This window comes from Cupressus sempervirens, chromosome 7 (assembly GCF_028749045.1).
Source record: "Cupressus sempervirens isolate cs-2001-9-10 chromosome 7, ASM2874904v1, whole genome shotgun sequence".
Lineage (NCBI taxonomy): Eukaryota > Viridiplantae > Streptophyta > Pinopsida > Cupressales > Cupressaceae > Cupressus > Cupressus sempervirens.
Window position 1 is genome coordinate 769,186,220 of NC_143124.1, and position 16,328 is coordinate 769,202,547.

Consider the following 16,328-nt stretch of genomic DNA (forward strand, 5'->3'; position numbering starts at 1 on the left):
TGGAAGTCGAACTCCCAAATCATGAGCCTTATAGGTTGGTCTATTGTACCAGCAACATGAGAAACAAGCAAGAATGGTCCTTGTTGCTTATCAAAGGCTACATCACGATTGTACAAGAGACAAGATGTATTAGTATCGATCAAGTGGTAGGCTTTGTGAAGACTATTGTATCTAACAAGCATGAGTTTTTGACTCTTGGCATCCAACTTGGTGCATGACGCATTAGGGATCCAAACAAAAGCAAGAGAGCCAAAAGCCTTCAAGTAACTGATTCCAAGCTTGTGACTTGATTAGGCCTCTTCTAGAGTCTTATCTTTGATTGCCACTGTGGGTGATCAGGTCAAAAGATAAACTGCTGTGTTAATTGCTTTTGCCCAATACTTCTTCAGAACATGCTTGTGTTTGAGCATGGATTGAGCCATCTTGGTGATTGTTTTGTTCTGATATTAAACTATACTATTTTGTTGTGGTGTATGGGGTGTGGTTAACTAGTACTTGAGGCCATGAGTATCCAAGAAGCTAGAGAATTCATAAGAATAAAATTCCCCCTCATCGTTTGATCTAAGAGCAATAATAAATTTCCTAGACTCTTTTTCAACTAAAGGTTTACTTCTGAAATGCAGTAAATGCTTCTGATTTCTTTTTCAGAAAATATACCCCCATTTTTTTATTGAAATCACCAACAAACAACAGAAAATACCTGGACCCAAAAACAGGAGTGGCCATAGGGCCACAGATATTGACACGAACAAGTGAAGTACGTGAGAAACTTGCCATGAATTGCCACTGGTGAAAGGTGTGCGATGTTGCTTCCCAGCTTGGCATGCATCACAAACTCAGAGCTATTGAGTCTGAATGTTTGTCAATCCAAGTACAAGCTCTTCCTGAGCAAGATCAGAGAGAGTGCACATTTAAGTGCCCATATCGCTGATGCCATAGTGTGTTGACGGAAGACCACCGAGCAGCCATAGCTAAGTCTTGAGAATCACTAGAATCAATAAGTTTGGAAAGACCATGATCCTCAAGACCCACTACAACAATAGACTGAGTCGCCTTATCATTGTTGTTGCACTGATGTGAACTGAAGGTGACATACAACTGTGGAGAGTGTCGCAACAACTGATTGATTGACAGTAGATTTATTTCCATCCTTGGAATGTAGTACACATTGAGGAAAATGAGATTCCTTCCAACATACTGAATCTGAATGTTGCCTTTGCTAACAATGGTGTACTCTTCTCTGCCACCAAAAGTAACAAAATTCTAATAAGGTTGGTACTTAGTGAACTAGTCTCTGCGGCGGGTGAAATGACGAGAGGCACCAGAATCAATATACCAGGCAGACGGCTTTACATGATCTTTAGGTCTTTTAGCCATGAAGGTGTAAAAGGCAAATTTTGTCTTCTCAGTGTGCTTTGCATTGTTCACTTTGGGTCGCAAACCAAATTGCTTAGATTGGACGACTAAGCATTTTCGACATTCAACCTTCATGCAACAAAACTTGTGGCAATAGTTTCGTTGAATGTTCTTTTTCCTAGAACCTTTTGAACCTAGAGCAGAGGACTTCTACTGAGAAGATTGCTGTGAATGAGAATTGCCTTTATCCTTTTTGAAAGGAGTTAGCAACAAAGGCTTGCTTTGTGGAGGTGGATTCAAAACTTCTATTGAATTGTCGTTTCCACCGATCTTGCTAAAGCATAAGTGTATAAAGATCGGTGAACTTCAGATCAACACCGTTAGAAGTGATGTTGAGAGTTTTGATAAAATGCTTAGAGAACTTGGGTAAACTCTTGAGGGTTATGTCCTTCCTCTATCTTGCGTCTAATGGCAAGCAACTAATCACGGATTTTCCTGAATCCTATTGAAGTGTTCTTGGAGCGATTTCCACTCGTCCATGATAATAGAAAAACAAAGCCTTCTTAAGAAAGAAGGCTTTTCTTTTGTCTAAAGTCTCATGAGTGTCTTGAGATGCTCCCATATCTCAGCAGCTGTCTTGCCGAATGGAATTTGAGGAAGCTGATCGTCAACTACTGATAATTTGAGATGTATCACTGCTTCTCAATTATTTTGATCAGTACCAATTGTAGTTGGACGTTGTGCGACTCCTAGAACAATTTGATTAGTATTTGGATATTCAAAGATTGTTAACATCTGTTGTTTCCATGTGCCATAATTCTGACCATTGAATTTTGAATTTGCCTAGAGTAGAACATTTGTAAAATATGACAGTGCGTTTTTTAGTGGAAAATGTGAAAATCTGTGAAAACACGTACTTCGAGGCAAACTTTTAGAACACACAAAAATGAAGAGGTGTCCAGAAGAGAGCTCAAAAAACCCAGAAAGAATATGTTGTCAGGTTCTAGATTTGCTAGCTCAAAAATCGAGGCACCCAAAAAAATTAAACAACCCAAGGTTTTGAACAGAAACGTCCTGGGCTGAAAAAATGCTTGAAATCAATGGCGGATTTGCAGAAAAATCACAGTTGTAGGGTGTGGATCTAATACTATGGGTTTGAGAAATCCTAGACACCTTCTATAGAACATGAAAAAGTGAAAAACAACCATTTTTTTGCGAAAAATGGGGAAAAAAAAGTTTGCATGAGCAGATCCTAGCTGCAAAAAATGGCCACCCAGAAGTCACATTTTTTTTCAAAAGAAATAGGTGCAAGTTATAGATAAATTTTAGGCAAGAAATGACTTCTACAATACCCACAATGAGATTGGGAAAAAACGCAGTACCCACGTGTTGGAAATGTAGGGAAGGCTAGTGTCTAAGAGGGGGGGTGAATCAAGAACCAATAAAACTTTTACTTCAATTCACCAATCAATCCTTCATAAACTACTTTGAACTAATTGCATGCATGAAAGATTGGAAGTAATAAAACATTCATAACACTCGACACAATATTTGGTAACCTAGAAACTTTCCAAATAGAAGGTAAAATTGGGGTGGGGATGATACCCACAAGCTTTAGTACTATAGTATAAAGTTGACCTATTAAGGCTTACAAATGATCACTTCTGGTGATCTGCCCTATTAGGAGCAATAAGGACGGTTAGGTCCACATTGTAAAAGGATTTGTACAACATAGTGAAGTATGTACTCGGTTAGGAGATTTTGCGTAAGACTGTTAAGTCCACCTTGTTAGAGGATTTGACTGATGCACCTGTAGCTGATCTCTGCTCTGCAACTTGGTTTGTTGAATGAGATTCCTTTGATTTAGAATCACTTAATTTGATGGATGAGACTTTGCTTTTCGTTATATTGCTTGTAGCCTTCAAACTCACATGTTCTTCATATTTCATACATGTCATTCATACTTGGATATGACAAGATATCTCATGTTTATACCAATCCAAATAATTACCTTTTGAAGTCAAGCACAATATTATATTAAACAATCTTCACCTAGTCGGCTCAATGCTGAGAATTGGGCTCAAAAGTCTACTTGGGTGATATATTGATACTCAACAACACAGTGAACCTGGCAGTCTTTGGCTTGACATTGGTGTTTGGTCCACATTGATCACTCAGTAGGTGTGAACTCAGTTAACACTGATGACTCGACAAACATTGAAGAGCTTGGTTACTATTGCAGCTCGGTCAACACTACTATCTGCTCTGCTTGGTTAACATTGCTAGTTGCTGTGCTTATTTAACACTTCATGCTCGGTTGACACTGTCTGCAAGGTTTACTTGGTGGTGCTTGGTGACAATGTAACCAACCAAATGACGTAAGTGTTTTGGCATCGATTAACAATTGGTCTGGCCATAAGGTCAACACCATGACTAGAGTAAAACCGATACCCAACCAAAAACCATCTTCAGGTTTTTCAAATCACAGCACCAAAAAGGATGTACAGGAAAAAAAATTGTTATTCACAAATCCTAGAAAAACTCCATTCGAAATATATAGAAAAGAATGAATGACGTTTCCTTAGGAAACATTCGTAAAGAATAGAAACATTCTATTCTAGACCCAAGAGACTAAATATTAGAAACATTCTAATATTTATAGGAGATTACAATAGATAACCATTTAATAAATAATAATAATAATAGAAACTATCTATTTTTCATAATAAAAGCCATGCAAAAATAAAGATGAAAATCTAGACAGTTGTGGCTTTGAGGAATTCACAAACTCTTTTCACCACGATTTTCAAATGCCAAACTCTAGGCAAGTCTTTAAAAACACAATTTCTGCAAGCAAACAACACCCACAAACCCTCAGTAGACCCTAGTTTGGGTCAGGAACAGATTACGAAACTAGAAAAGAAAAAATCTTGAATCTCAGAAATGGTGCTTCAAAAATAAATGGCAACTAGGAGCCCTTCAAATGTTTACTAACTATTTCTAACAAAAACCTTAAATTTTTTTTCCATAATCCTGGGCCCTCCCATTCCGCTCTGATACCATGTTCTAATTTCGATGTAATCTAAATTATTAAACTTAGAAGACCAAGGCTGCTTAGATAAAGATCACAAGATTGAAGCGCTTAAAATAGCGACAACTTAAACTAAGATGACCATTAATAAAGTAACTAAGAAGTAATGAGGGTAACAAACTAAAAATTGGGCTAAAAATAGGTAAATATTCTAATAGCCCTTAAACCAAAAATAAAAGGTAGCATACAAGTTAAAAGGGAAGATGAGAGTTTTCAAAAGATTAAGCAAATTGTCTTCATATTTTAAAAGGTTATCAAGTTTATTACTTGTAATTCTCTGGGAAGGGTTTAAGTACTATTTCTAGACCTTGAACAGTTGGAATAAACATAAAAAATTACTAGTGTGGAGATGAAATTAAAATGCGAAGCATCAAATTGTAGAAGCTGATTCCAAAAGCTGGGATGGTCAAATACCACATGGAGTTTTGTTTCCTTTCTGTTTTTTGAAGATGGCCTTGAAATCTGAAGGGCTGAACAATCGCAATGTGAAACTTCTGTACCATTTGCTTGGTAATGCTCGATTTTCATCCGTGCTAATTTTATATCTCTTAAGCTTGGCTTATCCCTGATTAGGGTTAACTGGAGCTTCATCCCGTCATACATGTTTTTGTTCATTCTTTGAATGTGAAGTTGACCCATTTCTCTGAAGAATAACTTTGCACTTGTCACAAGGAAATTAACATTGAAACTGCTTCTGGGATTGAGCAGGCATTGGGTGTATCTGCATTTGCTGCAGTGTAAGGAACCATTTCACGTGCCTTTGTAGAGCTTTGCTTCTTGGGTTTAGCTCTTTCACAGCCTGTCCTGATGTGAGAGGAGAGGGTAAGGGGTTCTGAAATTGAATTAGTTCTTTCTTAATTGCAGTTTAACTGATCTTATCTATTCCTTATAATTGGAACTTAAAAGTTTACTAGCTTTTGCCATGGTCATAGAGAAATTCAAAAGAGAAAGGGGAGGGCTGGCCATCTTTTTTCAAAAAAATACCACTCTTTTAAGCCAGAGTACCGAGTAAAGAAGCAAATTTGATGCATAGGAAACCTCTTAAAGTCCTTTAGTTTTCTTATCTGTTTTTTGTACACGTTATATATGTTAGAATTATTAAAAAATACAACCTAAAAACTTGATATCATCAATTTATTATCTCCAAGAAATATTGTGCTTTTTGTTTAGAAATTTAATCTCTATTTGTGATGGGTCATGTGACTAGTTATTTACTAAATTATTAACAATAGGAACTGCAGCAAAGTTTCATAGGGTTTTTATGAAGGCAAGGTAAATTTATATAAGGTGATTGTAATTACTAATTACCACAATGTAATAACCATTTGACTTTTAATATCTGGAAGGGAACATTTCTTATATCGAATCATGCTTGATTTTAATTTCTTTACAACTGTATATATATTGGAAACTATAATATCTCCTTTAAAGATAACAATTATATTTGTTGATAAATTGACTTGAAACAAGGTCTGCTGAAGATCAATCAATCAAGCACAACAGTGATTCCTGTGCCAGAACAATAAATTGTTGGTTTCCATCATTAAGTTCCTGCAATGAGGGATTTCATCCTCAGCTTAAACGAATTGCATGTCAATGTTGACATTAAGTCAAGTTTGTTATTAGTGACAACACTTGTTCGAATTTTGTATGGTTACCGAGCAATCTACAGTGTTTGCCATGTAATTTAGTAGTCATCGATCTTTATAGTTTCTACCGAGCATTCCAGTGGTTATTGAGTAAATTCAAGCATTGTGAAGTTTTACAGTTCTTATCGAGCAGTTCAGTGGTTACCAAGCTTCGTAGTTTCTATCAAGCTATCAGTTCATGTGAAGCGAAGTTAGTGTTAACCGAGTGCAGTGATGGTAAACAAGTAACTCAGTTTCTACCAAGTTGCACAGTATCTACCGAGTCACCAGTGTAGATCGAGTTCGAGACTACTTTGAGATGATTAGTATGGACCGAGCCTTCACTTCGACCGAATGCATGACGATGTCGAGTAATGATAGTGGATGCCATGTATCAAAACTTCACCAAGTCAGTCTTCAGAACCCGAGTGTCTTCATTTGAGCCGACTTTGTAATATTGGTGTGAACTTGTATATTGGCCGATTTTGTAATTTTGTAAATTGGATTGATATATATATATATGTAAGGTATTGTATCATATCCATATATGTAGATGTGTGTACGTATATGTGAATTGAGACAATATGAATGTAATGTAAGCATGCAAATGTGAATCAACAGTAGACAAAGTATATTGTGAGGCCATATCAAGGAGCAATAGAGTCATATCTATCACATGAAGGTGATCAATACTTCAAAGAATCTCTATCAGCAAATCAGCTGTAAGTCAAAGATCCACTGTTTCATCCTAACAGGGGAATCAACTTCAAAATCCTCTAACAAGGTAGACTTAATAATCTTTTGTCAAATCTCTTTACCGAGTGCATACTTAGTTGTATGTTTGTAAAACCTCTAACAAGGTGGACCTAGCAGTCCTAATTGATCTTAACAGGCCAACTTTATGCTGCAGTATTGAAGTTTTGTGGGTATCATCCCTACCCCAGTCTTACTTTCTATTTGGAAGGTTTTTGGGTCACCAAATTATTGTGTCATGTGCCATGAATGTTTTTATTTTCAGTTTCTGATGCATGCAGTTAGATTTGATTTCATGAAGTAAATGATTACTGGATTATCGCAATTAAGATCTTAATAGGATGAAGTTTTATGGTTACTGATTCACCCTCTCCCTTCTAGTAACCTGGCATAGTCTTGAATATTTCCAACAGTCAATGCTCAAAAGGAGTGATAATCACACAGTAAATGATGTATTATTTGTATGGTGGTCACCTCTCCTTGTTCGGGGTCTCTTATATTTCCTTTTCCTTTAGTAGTCACAATTCTTCACCTGTCCTTGGTTTTAGAGTAAACTTTATTATCTCATATTATATTGAATGTTCTATTTTTTGATATTTGAATTATCTATCATTGACCCATTCCATAAAAGGGATATTGCATGTAATTATGTACATATCAAGCAAGGATTGTTTTGCGTTATTGCAGTAATTCTAGTGCGTGATAGCCTTTACCAAATTTTTAAATAACTGGCATGCATGCTACAAAAAATTTATCAAGAACATATCACATAAAAGGGATATTGCATGTAACTATGTACATATCAAGCAAGGATTGTTTTGCGTTATTGCAGTAATTCTAGTGCGTGATAGCCTTTACCAAATTTTTAAATAACTGGCATGCATGCAACAAAAAATTTATCAAGAACATATCACATTGACAAAATAAACAACACTACATTTTTAGATGATGGCCTGCTACCTCACCGAGAACTCACAACAACATGCGATAATGTTAAAACAATTTGTCATGCCTCTGCGATGAGTAAGATGTCAATGCCCAATGAAATTGTCTTATTCTCAATTTACAATTTTCTATACTAAGCAGAAGATTAGAAAAGACTGAGCAATCAAACAGCAATTAAATAAGGGTGCCAATGAGTGGAAACAATCACTTCAAGGACAGCATTGATAGACACAACAATATATGAGACAGCGATTATATTTTAGGAGCAATTATTCTTTTTCTTCTTCTATAAAGCAAGTCTAACAGTCAAAGTATTAAGCACCACAGTAACAAGTATCAGATGATGTCGCAAGTTACAGGTTTATATTGGATCTGGGTCTGATCAGATCATCTATTTTAAACATCAGGCCACCAAAAATAAAAAAATATCAGAATTATGCTGACTACTAAATCTACTCAGCCATCCAGGCTGTCCATGCCAAGTGCTCTTCAGCCTAGCTGAAGTGTAGATCATCTTCTCTTATGATATTATGTGGTTTATTAAGGAACACCACCAAAGGTACTGCAGGGGGTCTGGGCATAACAATGATGGAAATAACTGGCCTCCTACCGGCTCTTATTTCTGCACTATTCTGGATGACCATGGTTACATTTACTAAATTGTTGTTAGATATCATTCTATTGATGAGGTCGCTTGCTGACATTCTGTCCATAATTCTTTTGCCAATTCTTCTGGGAATAGAAGCAATCGGGACTATCTGATTAATAGGGGCTGGTAGAGGTGCATGGTTGGTTTCTCTTACAGCAGTGCCAAGAGGGGCTGAAGGATCTTCAATCCTCTTTTTCCTTCTAATCTGTTTGAGCATCTCCTTCAACTTCAAGTTGCATTCTGCATCAGTATTCCAGTTTTCCTTGGACTGAATTTCAAAGGGGATACCTTCCTTGTTGAAAATCTCAGAACATTCTTTGATGACTTTATGGAACTGATGAGCTTTGATCCTGAAACACAGAGACCTGCATGCAAATATAATTCATCATGAGTCTCTTAAGAGACTCAGTAAGCACCCTTTGTCTACCTTTGAATATATCCTCATTTCTAACAATCCACAATGCCAAACCAAAAAGGAGGAGAAGGTGGCCCAAAGGATGTTAAACTGTTTAGATAGGTAAGGGGCGACACCAGAGATAATATGGAAAAGGGACAAGTGATCATCTAAGGTGATACCAAACCGGTTCCAAACCCCCTTGGCAAAGTGACACTTAGCAAAGATATGGGAAACAGATTCTGTTAATTGGCAAACAGAGCACAAGAAGGGGCTACCATCTACTTTAACAATAGGGAGCCTGTGCAACAAGGCTTGCCACACAAAGCATTGGATCTTAGGTTCAATCGGCCTTTGCCACAATGCGTGGAGGCATTTATCCCAGAAGGCTCGATCCAAGTTAACCTTCCACTTTGAGTTAAAGTGGGAAAAAATGGAGGAGTCTGAGAGGTGGTGTAAATATATTTGGCTTTAGTATGGGCTAAGGGGGAACCATCTTGCCAGTGCAGCAGAGGCAACCTATCAACATTGTCTCCACAGGAAAAAGGTAAATTATACTGCAGCCAAGCTTCCTTAAGAATAAGGGAGGTCCTCTTTTGTGTAAGGGGAATACTGAACTTGATTGCCAGATCCTCCCAGGGAATCAAACATCCATTGATAACAAGGTCACTAAACTTGGAAATGCCCAGTCTATTCCAGAACTTAGCTGATCATCCTTGCAAGAGGGCTAGAGGTTTACCCAAAGTAATGAGAATCGTAATTGGGAAGGCCGAATCTGATCGTGAATTGGCCATGAATCAGAATCGAATCAGCCACGAATTGGCAAATTTAGAAGACCCTTGAAATTTAGTAACTAATTTCATAAACCCTTTATCGCTGATTCGATTCACCGATTCACAAAAAATCGTTTGGCTTGAATCGAATTGCCCAATTGCCATGATTCTCGGAACTATGGTCTATAATAGTTGATTGGGTCATTCTGTATCACAGTATCCTTTTCAGTATTTGTTGAATGCTTATAGCCGTTGAGTTGAGTAAATTTGATCCACCCAGATTTGATTAATGAGGGCACTCTTGAGGATATCATACACCTTGCTGTAAAGAGGAACAACTCTACCAATTGTCCCCACATACTATTTCAAGTCAATGCATATGTAGACGTGTATAGGGGTGTTAATTGTCTCCCATGTTGATAAATGATGGGTTTAATATCTTCATGGCAGAGTGGTGGGATGGGGTTTCCTCCCACAATTTGGAGCCATTTTGTGGGCCAAGCTTATTATCTATAAACACATATCTTCCCAATAAAAGGATTCCCAGGATCTTGTAATCTTGTGATTAAAACAAGGCATATCGATGATGTCATATACCTCACATTTGACTAAATCCATTGGTGACCTCAACCTATTTCATTTGTTCCCTGGGTCCCTCTTGTGTAATGAATTTTCTTCTACCTGGTCCAGTCACTTTGATATGAGTTGCAAGGGTTCTTGCAACTCAAGTGACCTCAACCTATTTCATTTGTTCCCTGGGTCCCTCTTATGTAATGGATTTTCTCCTACCTGGTCCAATCACTGTGATCTGAGTTGCAAGGGTTCTTGCAACTTAAGTATATTCACCAATACATTAAATTAGGATGTGAATTTAATCTGTATGGATTGCAGGAATTACTTCCTTTTGAAAGGGGACTGAAAATAATGCTGATGTCTTGGGGATTGTGATTGAACTAGCTCAATCAAAGTGTTAGTTAACCTATTATTTAATTTATCTGACAAATTTGCTGCTTAATTAATTGTACATTGTATGGTACAAATATAAGAGAGTGGATTGAGATGTTGAATGATGGACTAATCTCATTCTTTCTTTGTCTTTTCAGTTTTGCTCTTCTTGCCTGCAAATGTACATTGTAACTTGGCAAATATAAAGTTCGAAATCAAAAGAAGTAATAAATTCAGGGTTTTATGTTGTTTTAGGCGGCCTTTTTGGGCTGGAAGCCATGTGGATCCCATGTTGCTGTTAAGTTGTTCTTATCTATAAAGGGACTTTATTTTTCATGTTTGAATGACAACTTGTTAGGGATGGAGTGGCATTCAGGACAGTCGGGCACCTGGGACAGCAGTCAGTCCCCACGGCATTCTCATGGAGGATGCCCCTTTTATTTGGCAGATTTTTGTGACTGGACAAGGTGCAGCAGGATAGGAATGGACATATTGTCCTCTTATTGGAGCTATCCCTTTTGGGATGAGCCTAAATTCCTGGGAGTGCATTTCAAGGAACACTTCAAAGATGCGATTGCATATTGATATTGCCCTGTTTGTCATATGGACAATTGCAATCAATGAAGTTGTTCCTTAAAATGGAATTCTTCAATTAAGTCTACAATTGTCATGCCATGCAACTTTAGACTAAATTATTAATCATAAATTTCATCTAGAAATTATCTAAAGACATAAAAAATGGCACTGGGTAATCTCCAGACAAAATGCACCAAAGACAAAAAAAAGTCAAACATGATTCTTTTTCAGATTCACGAAAACACAGCTAAATTTTGTCGTTTTCGATCACAAAATATACAGATCATGAAGATCAAATGCTGAAAATTTCAAAAAAATTCACTGTGATTTTTATTTTTTGAAATTTAGTCAATGGTGCAATTTATAGGGAGTATAGCCGCGTCCAAAAAAGCCCATCTAAATGTTGAAAAAAACTTATAAATACTTTAATGATAGTATAATTTAATTAAGTTGAAACTTCTTTAAATAATGTAGAAAATTAGCATAAATTTAAAACTATTTTTATGAACGTGTCAAATAATATGTTGATCAAAATGATTTATTGTGTCTTCGGCTCTGGCAGATGTATGTAATGATTTGCAAATGCTTTTTATTGAGCAACTGTAAGTACAATTACAATGAAATCATCAATTATGGAGTAGGTTACTGAGTTGTGCACCCTTTGTTTGCCGGCACGTGCAATTTGTCCAGCACTTCATGTTGTAAATTATGGTGAAACCCTTGGGAAATATTTTGTTTCCATTTTATAGCTTATGTTGGACAAGTTCTTGCTGCAATTTTTAGTGATTTTGTGACTTAAAATTGTCTGAAGTCAATAAGAATGTGGCAGAGTTTTTGCGCAATTTATTTACCCAACATTCTGCTTAGTGAGTACTCACAGAGATCTTCAACCAGGCTCTTTATATTCGTATCTTGATAAGAAAAATGTGTCCATTCATTTTGCCGAAAACCAGTTTATACACATTAGACAGGAGCCGGGTAAATTTAATGCTCTCAGCGGGGCTGTGCAAACAAATGTGACGTAATCTTGGTGGCAACAAAAAAGACTTCAAAGTTTAGCCAGTAGTCCATGCCCTTAACAGCGAGGTAATTGGAAATTGTAATGAAATTAAACCTTTTGTTTCTGGTAGATTATTCTGTGTTCATATGTATTCTATATGGTATACAAATGGGTGCCAGAGCATTCATACTCGTCTCTATGTCAGGGGTTAAAAAAATTGAGGTTTTATTAATATTTGTGAATACTAAGTCATTAGAGCTTTGGTGTAATAATCTAAAGTGCATTATATGTTAAAGTGTTTATCTCAAAACTTCTGAACTTTTTTTCCACAAATAATGGAATCTTTTGTTGATTTTAATAATAAATTTTAGATCCCGGTGATCTGTAATGCAGATCTGACCTACAGTATGATTGTGGTCCATAAATAACTATCCTAATAATGGCAACCAACAGTTCATTTGTTTATTTGTTCTGGATTGTAATTTGTTAATTTTTGACAAAGTCTATTTTCTTGAGCCAAGTGATGTATGATTATATGCGATAATCACATTCAGGCTTAAGTGTGGTGTGTTAAGTAGTTTTGATTTATTAACAGGAATTTCAGATTCTTTTTAAAGCGAGACGGTCTTACATAGTGCAGTTGTAAATGTTTTCTTTGGTTTGTAGAAAATTTTGGTGGACTAAAATTTGAAACGTGGATTTACTGGTGGATTATATTTTTCCTGTTCTAGAATAGTTTATCTACAGAGTTTTGAATCCATGGATAATTTGTTTTTTATGCAGAATGTATCAAAACAGGAATTAATATTTCTTGATGCTTGCAAATGATGAAATAAAAGTAGCTACTGTAGAGTTGTGCTTCAGTGCAAAGATTATCATTGATCAAGTTGACATCCCCTGTTCAAAACCTGACAGCCATGGCCATGTAATGTTGGCTTGGCAGATAGAGGACATTCGCTGGCCTTCACCAAATCATCAATCTGATGACATTATCGTGAAGCGACCAGCTTCTTAGATTTGAAGGAATACTCTAACCATGGGAAATATCAAATAATGTAAATATAGCTAATATTACTGTTTGATGGCATTTGAGGTGGCATCCATCTTTTCATTATCTTTTTTTATTTTCAAAAAAATCTGTATAGTGATGTTTCTGACAGTTCCTAGTCATTAATTTATTTTAAGCTAGAAACATCATGAGAAACAAGGAAGAAATGGTGTGGTTCTTGAGAAATAATGGCTGCCATTCTTAAGAAATGGCTTTGAATCACCCCTAAAAATTGTGGCCAGTATAAAATGCTATGTTTTTTCCAATGTTCCATTTCTGATGTGGTTTTTCATTAGACAGTTTTTCCAATGAAGGAATACTCTAACCATGGGAAATATCAAATAATGTAATATAGCTAATATTACTGTTTGATGGCATTTGAGGTGGCATCCATCTTTTCATTATCTTTTTTTATTTTCAAAAAAATCTGTATAGCTATGTTTCCGACAGTTCCTTGTCATTAATTTATTTTAAGCTAGAAACAGCATGAGAAACAAGAAGAAATGGTGTGGTTCTTGAGAAATAATGGCTGCCATTCTTAAGAAATGGCTTTGAATCACCCCTAAAAATTGTGGCCAGTATAAAATGCTATGTTTTTTCCAATGTTCCATTTCTGATGTGGTTTTTCATTAGACAGTTTTTACTCATCCTGTTTCCGGTTATGATGCTTACTGTGTTTGGTATGATGTATGACGAGTGGCTTGGATCCCATTGTAATCTTATGGTGTCATTATAGTGTGACGGGGATGGATTACCCTGAGGGATTGGTCCGAGTTATAATCTAGTAATGGTCTTTGTAATATCTACTTGTTTATGAAAAGATATTTACTTTGCTGAATGTTTCATTTCTCCAACCTGAAATATTCCCACTCACATTGTTTAGAAAGGGTTTTGTATTCCTTTTAGATAGGTTTAATAATTAGATGGTCCCTAACACAATGTATCGTACAAGGATAAAAAATTTCTGTTAAAAGGAAGAGTATGCAAAAAGATAAAGCAATTAAAATATTGAACTACAGCTGTTAAATTGTCCTCAATCTTTTGCAAGGTCATTTAAAAATTTTTCTACATCAAAAAAAGTTCAAGCGACTCCAAAAGCTGTGATGATCAAATATTCACTTGGAAAATTTCTTCTTCTTTTTGTAAGATAAACCCTGAAATCTGAACGGCTGAGCAGATCTCAATGTCAAACTTCTTTGCCATTAGCTGGGTAATATCATCCATATAATATTCTACATGTGAACCTGGCTTGGCTTATCACTCATTTGGGCTTCATCCTGTTATTCATACTTTTGGTCGTTCTTTGAATGCCAAAGTTGATCCATTTCTCCGAAGCATAACCACGCACATTAATCCCTTTTTACCACTATATACTTGAATTATGTTATATACACAATAATGGTCTTCTTAATAGCATCAATATTAATGTCTCAATGACTATTAGATAGTTTATACGGTTAAATTTATGGTTCCAGCAAGCTGCATCAACTAATGTAATAAGCGGTGAGTAGTGACTGATGTATCTACCTGAGTTCCCAACAGCATTAGTTTCACTGCTCAATATTGTTGGTTTTAGCAAAGCCCAATGAAATGAATAATCAATTGATGGTCAAGACACCCTCGGCTCCCTTAAATCAAGAAATTATGAGAAGCCTTTGCTATAAGAAAATCCAAACAATGCACTTGTCATCAAATACCAAAAATAAACTAAAATTGAATAAAAAAACTAAAATTGAAGTTTACCTGATGTAGGAGCATCTTGCATGGGAAAATTATTGGAAAAAAAAAAAAAAATTGTGGAGGAGAGAGAAAGTGACGAAAATTAGAGGAGAAATAATAAAAAAATAAAAAGGGGAAAAAGGAGAAAAGAAAGGAAAGAGGATTTTTATTTTCGAGGTGCATAGGTGGCATAATAGAAAAAATATAAATGGTTGTCATTTCATTTATCAAGATGTGTGGGTAGAATTCTAGAAAGTTATGAATATTGTAGAAAGTTGTGGAAGTTGTAGAAGGTTGTGGAAGAATTTTAGAAGCTTGTGGATAAGTCATGCATGGGGTGGTAAGTGCCTATTTAAGCAAGGCATATGAGCATTTCTAATCAAGCTCAAGGAGTAGCTTGAGAAGTGGAAGCTCAAGGAGTAGAAGCTTGAGAAGGAGAAGCGTTGGAAGGAAAGTTGGAAGGTGTGAAGGCTTTAAGGTGTGAAAGAGGAGGAAGTGAAGAGTGAGTGTTCCTAAGTCTGTGGACAGAGTGCCGAATGTGAGGCAGTTTACAGCAGGATTGTGATGGACTTGAGTGTGTAGACGGAGCACCGAATGTGAGGCAGTTTACACTTGGATCTTGGATTAGGTTGGAAAAGAGCTAGTGACTATGGTTTAGAAACAAGGAGGTTGCTTGGTGGCTTGCGAGCACAAGTTGACACCTTGGAGGTTTCTACCAGAGTGTGGATCTGGACTAGCTTAGGCTTGGATTGGATCTTGAGAGATCTTGGAGAAATGTTATTGTAATTGCTATTGGATTTTCAAGTTTAATAAAATTGCTTGGGAAGTATTTTGTTATCTCTTTGTCTTCATATTGTTGCATTTTTGGTTGTGAGTTGGTAGGGTGGTGTGGCCCTTCGTCAGTGGTATCAGAGCGTACCGTCATTAGTGGTATCAGAGTGGACCTCTATCATTACGTTAAAATAATCTACATATTTATTTGAACATTTTTTTCCTCTACCTTCTTGGTGGGTTCTGAAGACCCTATTTTGAACTCATGAAACTCCATTTATCATCTACATCATGTAAATATTCAAAATCCTTGACATCTATGTATATAATAGCCATAGAAGCATAGAAGATATTGAACCACAATGCATCCTTATTACGAGTTTTGGGAGATATCTTTTTCCCAAATATTTGAGATAGTAATCCCTTTGTTGTTTGAATGATTCACTCTCCTCGTGTTGTGTTCATACTCTGGAATTTCTTCTAGATGTCTGGTGGACTTCCATTTATGACAGCAGTTAGCATTTCATATACTTGGCCAGCTCAAGTCATGGACAACTATTTGTTTCTTATGTAGCAGCAGTTGCTTGAAATCTATGAAGAGTCGTCTGACTTGGTGTCACTTGAACGGTAACAACAGACTCTTCATTGTCTACCTCTTCATGAGCTCTAGGTGATTCTGC

General features: G+C 36.3%; 1 protein-coding gene across 4 annotated transcripts in view; it reads left to right on the plus strand.

The window, feature by feature from the left end:
* MED32 (mediator of RNA polymerase II transcription subunit-like protein) overlaps positions 1-13,424 on the plus strand; it is a 35,381-nt gene extending 21,957 nt beyond the window's left edge. The window contains exon 2 of one of the 4 annotated variants that reach the window (XM_089792905.1): positions 12,894-13,424. The gene's annotated coding sequence lies outside the window, so the exon portion shown is untranslated. Of the gene's footprint in view, positions 1-5,917; positions 7,057-10,892 lie in introns of those variants that run through there. The other 3 variants (XM_089792906.1, XM_089792909.1, XM_089792907.1) reach the window with 3 other exon arrangements.
* The last annotated feature ends 2,904 nt before the right edge of the window (positions 13,425-16,328 follow it).